Here is a 9,452-nt window from a genome sequence, read left to right as displayed (position 1 = left end):
AAGATTCGTCCTTCTTTTTTAAGGCTGAATACTATTCTACTGTGTGTATATGCCACATTTTCTTTATCCATTCATCTGTTGGTTGGTAGGTACCTGTTTCTACTTCTTGGCTGTTGTGAATAATGCTGCAGTGAACATAGGAGTGGTAATGTCTCTTTGAGGTACTGGTTTTAGTTCTTTAGGATAAATACCCATAAATAGGATTACTGGATCACATGGTGGTCCTATTTTTAGTTTTCTGAGAAACCTCCATATTGTCTCACCTATGGGTTGCACCATTTTGCGTTACTACCAGTGGTGTGCAAGGAGTTCAATTTCTCCACATCCTCGCCAATGCTTGTTTTCAAATATGCCTTATCTTACGTATGAAGTGAGGTTTGGCTCCCAAGAATATTAGCAGCATTATCTGGTAAGAAGGGCAGTTATAAGAACTCCAAAGGGTTCTCTGGGTTGCTCAACATCAGGTTGCAGATCCACAGTCCATCCAGATTAGCCAGTTTATCTTGACTCAAAAGCAAACAATTCATTAATCACAGCATAACCTCCTCTCCCCCTGTCTCCCTATTGCCTGCCTATAAGGGAAGCTACATATTTATTTATTTATTGAACAAAACCCCTGCTTCCAACCAGTGGGGGAAAAGGTCGAATTGCTGAGCCATGATATAATCAACGAGAAAATGGTAAATGACTCTGAGATCACATCTATGGTATAGAACAATCTGGAAGAACAGTGAAGTCTTAGGCAGTGAGATTGCCTGTAATGACACTGAAATGGAAGGAATGTGAGCGTGTTGGCAAAGTTAACTGGATGGGGCCTGCTTTTGGCCACCTCACGGGGTCCAAACAAGCCTGAAATTGGTGGGAACTCAGAGCTGGTGCCCTTTAAGAGAAAAGAAAAAAAGAAAGAGAGGTAGAAGAATGGATCTGTTGTTTCTGGAAGATAGGAGCAGGAATTGTCAAACTCTGATAGTTTGGTTTAGGGAAGAAATTATAAGAAATGGGAGTGACCTAACCCAGAAGGCAAAGAGCATGTTCCCACTGGCTCTGATGCCCCTAAAATTCTTTCCAGATGCCTGACTTCATGGAAGGGGAGAAGAAGTGCCAAAGAGGAAAGTGAGAGGGAAGAGAAGGTAGTGAAACAACAACACAAAATAACAGGAGGAAAGTACTTCTTACTTCCTCTGAAGAAATAACTTTATTTTCGGTTTGCACAGAAATTTTATCAGAGAGAATTTTTTTCCTGAAATAATATTAATAAGATGTAATTCCCTATCAGTTTCCGCTCTTCCTGGAGTAGAGAAGGCAATCCTCCAATATTGACCGAGGCCCCCTGTGTAGCAAATGAAATCGAGGAGCCCTGAAGTCCCAGGGACACAACCGTGTAGAGTATGGTTTCTCGGAGCATGACCCAGCTGGCCAGGAGAGGGTCTGTTCGAGGCCAAGCCCAGCCACACGGGATAGAGATCGGATGTGTTGGGGCCAACCAGGGGCCAGGATAGCCAGGGATCCAGCTTTGAATCAGTCTGGTGTTTGAGCTTTCTTCGCTGGAAGAAAAATGAGAAAATACTGGTTATGTGAATGTTGAGTGTTTTTCAATAAGCAAGCTTTATTTTTGTCATGTTGTGAAATGCTTGTCCCTAAGAACTCTCTTTTAGCCTTTAGGTGTGTGGTATGTGATGCTGTACCACTTTGAGGCCCTCATGCCATTTTGATTGTATGAGCCCTGAGGACTTTTTTTTATTTATTTATTTATTTTTTTTCTTTTTTTTTCTTTTTTTTTTTCTTTTCTGAGGACTTTTACCTTGGTAGGCCTCTTCCCCTCCAAAGCACAAAACAAGACAAAACAACACTTTTTAAAGTTTTATTTTAAAATTTTATTTTTTAAAAATTGTATTTTGTAACTGTATTATTATAAGGATGGATATATTAATATTATTATAAAACTTCTTTCCACCCTAAAAGTTGATCCTTTTGCCTTGTGAATTTAAAAGAACTTAAAACATTTTTGTCGGCCCCTAAAGCATTGTGGTCCTAGCCATGGGCCAGCTGTGCCTCATGTATAAGTTGGTCCCAGATGCCATCCTAAGCCTCTCTGCCCCATTAATGCCTCCATTGGAAATGGCAGTAGATGGCATAGTTCTGGGTTCACTGTAGCATCATTTACCAACCAGCTGGTGTGTAGAGAAGTCACATTATTTCTTTTTTCTATACAGTATTCAGGTCAGTGTTATTTCTTATTTCTAGTAGCAGCCCAAGGCATTTCGAATATCTTTTTAACTCCACTGCTTGCTGTGTGATCCATGATGGCATTCAAAGAGATGAATAGGATGAGTCGTATTGACAGAATAATTCAAGCAGTTGAGCGATTCTGAATCACAACTAGGGAGGAACTGCTGGCACTTCTCCCATGGATTATCTGAGAATCAAAAGCAAAGAGTCCGGTGATTATTCAATTCATAACAAATACTGCTGATGGAAAGAACAAGAGGGGATAAAATTGACAAAGGCCAAACCTGTACAACGTGAGACTTATTATTGCCAAATATGGACAGGAAAACTAAAATCTTGGCAAATTTTGGATCTGCAAAATTTGACACAAGAAAATTGGATTTTATAAAAGTAAAACAGAAGATACAGAACCAATTTCACATTGTTGAAACTCTATGAAATATGAATCAAAAGCGATCAATGAGCAAAACCTTGAGAAGGTGAAAAGACAAATGAAAAATAATCCTGATTCAAATGACTTTTCTACCACAAATGCAACATATAAAATATGACTGCATTGTGCAGAAAATTTATCATGTATTAAAGTATGGGTGATAGAGCTCATTTTGGAAAATTAATCAATGTTAGTGAAATTGTAATTAAAAGTCTAATAATAATTAAAATGATGGAATTAGCCAAAACTCTGAGTTAAAATTTTGTAAAGAGATACAAGGCTCCAAAAGTCTTAGTGCGGTGTTTTTAAAACATTTTATTTTAAAAGTCTCTTTTCTTCCAACCAAGTCTTAAATTTTTTATTTAGTTATATATGCACATATACTATTATTTCTGCATAGGAATATTCTAGAAGGATAGTGCCAAACAGATATCAGTGCTCACCTCTGGGGAGGGATGTGGGATCACATGAGAGAAAGTTTACAAAGGGAGATATTTATTTATTTATTTATTTATTTATTTATTTATTTATTTATTTAAATTTTATTTATTTATTCATGAGAGACACAGAGAGAGAGGCAGAGACACAGGCAGAGGGAGAAGCAGGCTCTCTAAGGGGAGCCTGATGCGGGACTCGATCCCAGGACCCCAGGATGATGCCCTGAGCCAAAGACAGATGCTCAACTGCTGAGCCCCGCAGGGAGATCCAGATTCTGCCTTTTTATTAAAAAAAAAAAAAAAAAAAAAATCTGTTGATGGGACGCCTGGGTGGCTCAATGGGTTGAACCTTTGACTCTTGGTTTCGGCTTACGTCATGATCTCAGGGTCCCGAGATAGAGCCTTGCATTGGACTCCTCACTGAGCACAGAGTCTGCTTGAGGTTCTCTCCCTTTGCCCCCGCCCCAGCCCCACTCTCACTTGCTCATGAGTAGATCAATCAATCTTAAAAAAAAAAACCTCTCCTGTTGCCCTGCATCTTGCTGGTCCTGCTTTTCCACCATAGCAGAAGCACTTGTGGTGTCTTCCTCACTTCCCTTCAACACTTAACACACTTTTTCTCACTCATTTTCTCAAGTTGGAGCAAGTTGCTCTTTACACTTTCTTTTCTCTTCCTCATATGTGAGCATCTATCTTGATTTATGGTCCAAAAAATACATCTCTGTAGAGTAAGTAGACAGATATTATTATCCCACTTTGCAGATGGGCAAGTAGAGGAAGAGTTTAAAATACTTCTTCCAAGGGCACAGGACTGGGTTTAGAGCCACATTCCTAGCTCAGAGCTCTCTCTATTGAAAGGATACTCTTCTGAGCCTTTAATCTAGGACGGGTAACAGAATAAATGGGTTCCTTAAAAGAAGACACATCCCCAGTCCGCTTCCTGGGCCAAACACCTCCCACAGGTCCTCACTGCCTAATTAAAATGGTCTAACTAGAGAAATATCAGAAAAATAGGGACTTGGGAGAATTTGGAAAAAAATATATTTATATTACAAAACTTATTTTCTTTTTTTAGAGATTTATTTATTTATATGAGAGAGAGCAAGCACATGCACCAGCACACAGAGGGAGAGGGAGAAGCAGACTCCCTGCTGGGCTCCATCCCAGGATTCTGGGATCACAACCTGAGCCAACGGCAGGTGCTTAACTGACTGAGCCCCACCACCCCCAGGTGCCATGCAAAAAACGATTTTCTAAAGAATCCCTCGCATCTTCAACTCCCTATTGAATTATGTGATTATTTTGCACGAATTATAAAGATGTAGTTGCAGAGGACTCAGAGAACAAGTAACGAGAACAACTGAATGCTCTTCTCTCATTTCTGAAGAAAATATGGAGACAGTAAGACAGCTTCTTAATAAAACAAGACTCTGATCCTCGGGGACCTGAGACTGCAAGGAGGCCTAGGGCTTTGCAGTCTGGAGAGGAGAGGGACCCGCAGCCTGCTCCCATGGCTGCTGTGCTCCTTCTGGATGGCCCTTGCCCTTGCCGCCTGCCTGCTACCTTGTTCCGTGCACTGGTCTGGGCCCACAGGGGCGCTGGTTTGGGCTCACAGGGCGCCGGTCTGGGCCTATAGGGGCGCTGGTCTGGGCCCACATAGGCGCTGGTCTGGGCCTATAGGTGCACTGGGCCCACAGGGGCACTGGTCTGGGTCCACAGGGGCGCTGGTCTGGGCCTACAGGTGCACTGGGCCCACAGGGGCGCTGGTCTGGGCCCACAGGGGTGCTGGTCAGGGCCTATAGGTGCACTGGGCCCACAGGGGCACTGGTCTGGGCCCACAGGTGCACTGGGCCCACAGGGGCGCTGGTCTGGGCCCACAGGGGTGCTGGTCTGGGCCTACAGGTGCACTCGGCCCACAGGGGCGTCAGTCTAGGCCCACAGGGGTGCTGGTCTGGGCCCACAGGTGCACTGGGCCTACAGGAGCGCTGGTCTGGGCCTACAGGGGCGCTGGTCTGGGCCTACAGGGGCGCTGGTCTGGGCCTACAGGGGCACTGGTCTGGGCCTATAGGTGCACTGGGCCCACAGGGGCACCAGTCTGGGCCCACAGGGTGCTGGTCTGGGCCCACAGGTACACTGCTCTGGGCCCACAAGGGTGCTGGGCTGACAGGGGCAGTGGGCCCACAGGGGCGCTAGGCCCGCATCCCGCCCTCCCACTGAAGCTGCCAGATGCTTCTCTCTAGGAAAAGTCAAACAGAGGCTTTGAGTTAGAGCTCTTTAGTTCTTTGTGGGCCCCGGGCAAGAACCTCTTGGTTAAACAGATAGAAGTCAAGCAGCCACTTCCTGCCCAAGGGAAAAATTAATCCTTAATCCAGCCATTTCCATCTCCTCAGGCTGTCATTGGTGCATGTAGCTCTGGAAGGAGAGGGGCAGTTTGCAGAAAGTTCTAAAGTCAGGGACCCCGGGGGCTCCATGGTGGAGTGTCTGCCTCAGCCCAGGCTGTGACCCCGGGGTCCCGGGATCGAGTCCCACATCGGGCTCCCCAGATGGAGCCTGCTTCTCCCTCTGCCTGGGTCTCTGCCTCTCGCTCTCTGTGTGTCTCTCATGAGTAAATAAATAAAATATTTTTTGAAAAAAGTTCTGAAGTCTTATGAGGGAAAAGATTCTAGAACGCAAGCCCTCCTCTAAGACAAATTTCTGCCGAGAGCAGAGTAGCTGGTCCGAGCCCTCCGTACATTCAGGGGAAGAGTCTCGTAGGCGCAGCATAGGCTGCTCCCAGCAGGGGTGCAGAGGTGGGCATTGCACTTCGGGGCGCTATGGGAGAGAGCAAGGTTTCTACCCCAAACTAGAAAATCCTATTCCACTGTTAATATAATTAAACTCACATTTCAGTTAATATGCCTGGAAGCAAGTTCACTGGCTCCCTTTAGGGCAACGGGCAAGTGGACACAGATAGAAGGCCCGGTCCAGCTTCTCGGGAGTCCCTCCTAATGGCCTCAGGGCAGCCGCTTCCAGCGCTGACGGCCTCATCATCTTTCGAGAGTCACGTTGCCTTGAAACACCAGTGTCGTCACCCAAATCTTATGACTTTGCAGCACCTACCCCGTGACTCCCCTTTCCAGTTCTCGGCATGTCCGGAGCGGAGAGCGAGCATCGGAGCGTTGGGGCGCCTCTCGGAAACAGTCGAGAGCTTCAAGGTCAGGGCAAAGAAATTCTGGTTCCCTTGCAGCCTCTCCCTGGAGCTGTCCCTCTGAGTTTAGTTTTTACCCGAAAGGCTTCTCCGTTTGTCATTTCATCCAGAACCTTCGCCATAGGATGGGCCAGTATTTAACAGTAATGCAGTGCGATCCTCATTATGTTCACCCAGGGAGACTTCCAGCCCAACAGAGACTAGAAGCTTGCCCTGAAAGGCTCTTTAGGATCTACCAGTTTCAATCTATTCACTTTACCAAGCAGCGTTGCGGAGATCGAGAAAGGAGAGAGAAAGAGGTGAAGAATCCATACTCCTTGGTACCAGCAGAACAAGGCATTTGGGAAAACATAGGGAGATGAGCAGGAAAGTACAGATCCCCTTGCGTGTAGAAAGGAAACTCCGAGAATCGTCCGTCCTACCTACCTGCCTACCTACTGCTATACATCCAGCTCCGCCCATGCCAGGAGCTCAAAAAACCTTTGTGTTATGAATAAATGGCAAACTTTAAGTAAGTCAGCTGAACAGACCCCTCACTGGGCAGGCAAGCTCGCCGGGCCTGGACGCGGCCCCGGCCTGGGTGCGCTCTCTGGGCGGCCTAGCAACGAGGCCGTGGAGACGGAGGTTTCCCCTCTTCCGGGTCCTAAGGCCCCCGAGGACCAGGAACATCTCTTCTTCCAGAGGGAGAAGTTGTTCCCTAACTCAACTTCCCGCAAGCTTAGGACCCCCCAGGCCTCGGGTTCTACGCCCCTGGCATTTCCTAGCAATCCCCTACACCGCCGCAGCCTAAGTGTAGACAAGTTGGTACCTGAGCCCCAAATCTGTACCCCCCTAGAGCCGGGCTGCTCTCCCTCTGGGGCCCTCGTCCAGGAAGCGACCCTGCTCCCACAGAAACGAAGAACAGCAGGGAGTGGGCTACCCGGGGATGGCTGTCCTGCTCTGGCCAAGCGGGCCTGCCCGGGGATGCCAAGGCCTCCAGATCCACGACAGCTGCGGTGCTAGCGTCGGCTTCGTCGGGCTCCCAGCTGGCACCCAGCCCCAGCTCACAGCACCGGGGGCGGGGGGTGCTGCACAAGCAGAGTCATTTTCAGAAGCAGAAGCTGTTTCTATTTTGCACATCAGAGAACTGCCGTCGGATACACGAGTGCCTGGTCCCGAGGTCCCTAGTGGGTAACGAGGGGGTTAGAGGACGGCTCTGGCTTCCCGGCCCAGAGCCTCTGCCCTGCCACACTGGTTATGCGGTCCCTTAAGTGGATGGGGGAGGACGGAAGCACATTTTGGGGACCATGGCATGGAAGGACCTTGACACGAGCTTTGGAACTGCAGGATCCCGCCCGTGAACCGTGGAAAGTCCAATTGTCCTTCCAGGATTTCTGAGAATTCCTTACAGCCTTGTATTCTCAGGAGCGTCTTTGGCACCCGTTGCTGCCGATTAGTTGAATTTAGAGAACTCGAGTCTTCCCATTTCCAGGGGTATCATAAGTTTGATTTGCTTGACTCGGGATTCAAATAAGGTCCACGTATTAGGATTAGCAGATCTATTTCTTGAGTCTTTATTTTTTTAAATTTTTTAAATTTCTTTTTGGGGGGTACAGTATACTTTATTGATGGTACATGACAAGGTAGGGCTCCCCAAGCCCCTCCCCTTCCTCGGGGTCTAGAATGTAAATTGGAGGTCAGGAGATTCTCAGTGTGTTGGGGGATTAAGTTGGGGCAGGGACTCCCCAGCAGCTGAGGGCCTCTCTCTTCCTCTTGTTCTTGCTGGGGCTGGTGGTCCAGGAGGCTCTTACTCCTTGGAGGCCATGTGGACCATGAGGTCCACCACCCGGTTGTTGTAGCCGAATTCATTGTCATACCAGGAAATGAGCTTGATGAAGTGGTCATTGAGGGCAATGCCAGCCCCGGCATCGAAGGTGGAAGAGTGGGTGTCACTGTTGAAGTCACAGGAGACAACCTGGTCCTCAGTGTAGCCCAGGATGCCCTTGAGGGGGCCCTCCGATGCCTGTTTCACTACCTTCTTGATGTCGTCATATTTGGCAGCTTTCTCCAGGTGGCAGGTCAGATCCACAACTGACACATTGGGGGTGGGGACACGGAAGGCCATGCCAGTGAGCTTCCCGTTCAGCTCAGGGATGACCTTGCCCACAGGCAAGGTGCCAGTGGAAGCAGGGATGATGTTCTGGGCAGCCCCTCGGCCGTCACGCCACAGCTTCCCAGAGGGGCTGTCCACGGTCTTCTGGGTGGCAGTGATGGCATGGATGGTGGTCATGAGTCCCTCCATGATGCTGAAGTTGTCATGGATGGCCTTGGCTAGAGGAGCCAAGCAGTTGGTGGTACAGGGGGCATTGCTGACAATCTTGAGGGAGTTGTCCTACTTCTCGTGGTTCACGCCCATCACAAACATGGGGGCATCAGCAGAAGGAGCAGAGATGATGACCCTCTTGGCCCCACCCTTCAAGTGAGCTCCAGCCTTCTCCATGGTGGTAAAGACCCCAGTGGACTCCACAACATACTCAGCACCAGCATCACCCCATTTGATGTCGGCGGGATCTTGCTCTTGGAAGATGGAGATGGACTTCCCGTTGATGACAAGTTTCCCGTTCTCAGCCTTGACTGTGCCGTGGAGTTTGCCGTGGGTAGAATCATACTGGAACATGTACACCATGTAGTTGAGGTCAATGAACGGGTCATTGATGGCGACAATATCCACTTTGCCAGAGTTAAAAGCAGCCCTAGTGACCAGGCGCCCAATACGGCCAAATCCGTTCACTCCGACCTTCACCATCGTGTCTCGGGGACGCGGCTGGCACTGCACCAGAAGATGTGGCTGTGTGTCGAACGGGGAGGAGCAGAGAGCTCTTGAGTCTTTTTTAACAAATGAGTTCCACTCCCGTCTCTTGTTACAGATCCCTTTTCAGTTTATCTGTCATATAAATCCAGTCGTTTGTCGTGTAAGTGTTCCATGGTTTGGATTTTGTGCTTGTGTCCTTGCAGCATCAATAACGTGTTTCTCTACTAATTCATTAGTAGTTTTAAAGTGGTGATGTTCTCATTATGTCATTACTTTTTTCTTTTACTAACCAGGACGCTTTATAGAGAGAAACCTTCCCTCACTATTTCATTACTGAGAGCTTTATTTCTTATAGAAAACACAGTATAGATGCTT

General features: G+C 47.8%; 1 long non-coding RNA gene and 1 pseudogene across 1 annotated transcript; both read right to left on the bottom strand.

Moving 5' to 3' along the window:
• Window positions 1-1,218: 1,218 nt before the first annotated feature.
• On the bottom strand, window positions 1,219-4,932 carry LOC111091782. The gene is made up of 3 exons (XR_005375967.1): window positions 4,663-4,932; window positions 2,165-2,416; window positions 1,219-1,544 (listed from the first exon to the last, which is right to left on the bottom strand). It is a non-coding gene; the product is annotated as an uncharacterized LOC111091782 (long non-coding RNA).
• Window positions 4,933-8,072: 3,140 nt separating this feature from the next.
• LOC476906 lies at window positions 8,073-9,082 on the bottom strand (annotated as a pseudogene).
• Between the last annotated feature and the right edge of the window lie 370 nt (window positions 9,083-9,452).

The sequence above is a fragment of the Canis lupus genome, chromosome 22 (assembly GCF_011100685.1).
Source record: "Canis lupus familiaris isolate Mischka breed German Shepherd chromosome 22, alternate assembly UU_Cfam_GSD_1.0, whole genome shotgun sequence".
Taxonomy (NCBI): Eukaryota; Metazoa; Chordata; class Mammalia; order Carnivora; family Canidae; genus Canis; species Canis lupus.
This window is presented reverse-complemented; position numbering and strand designations above follow the sequence as displayed.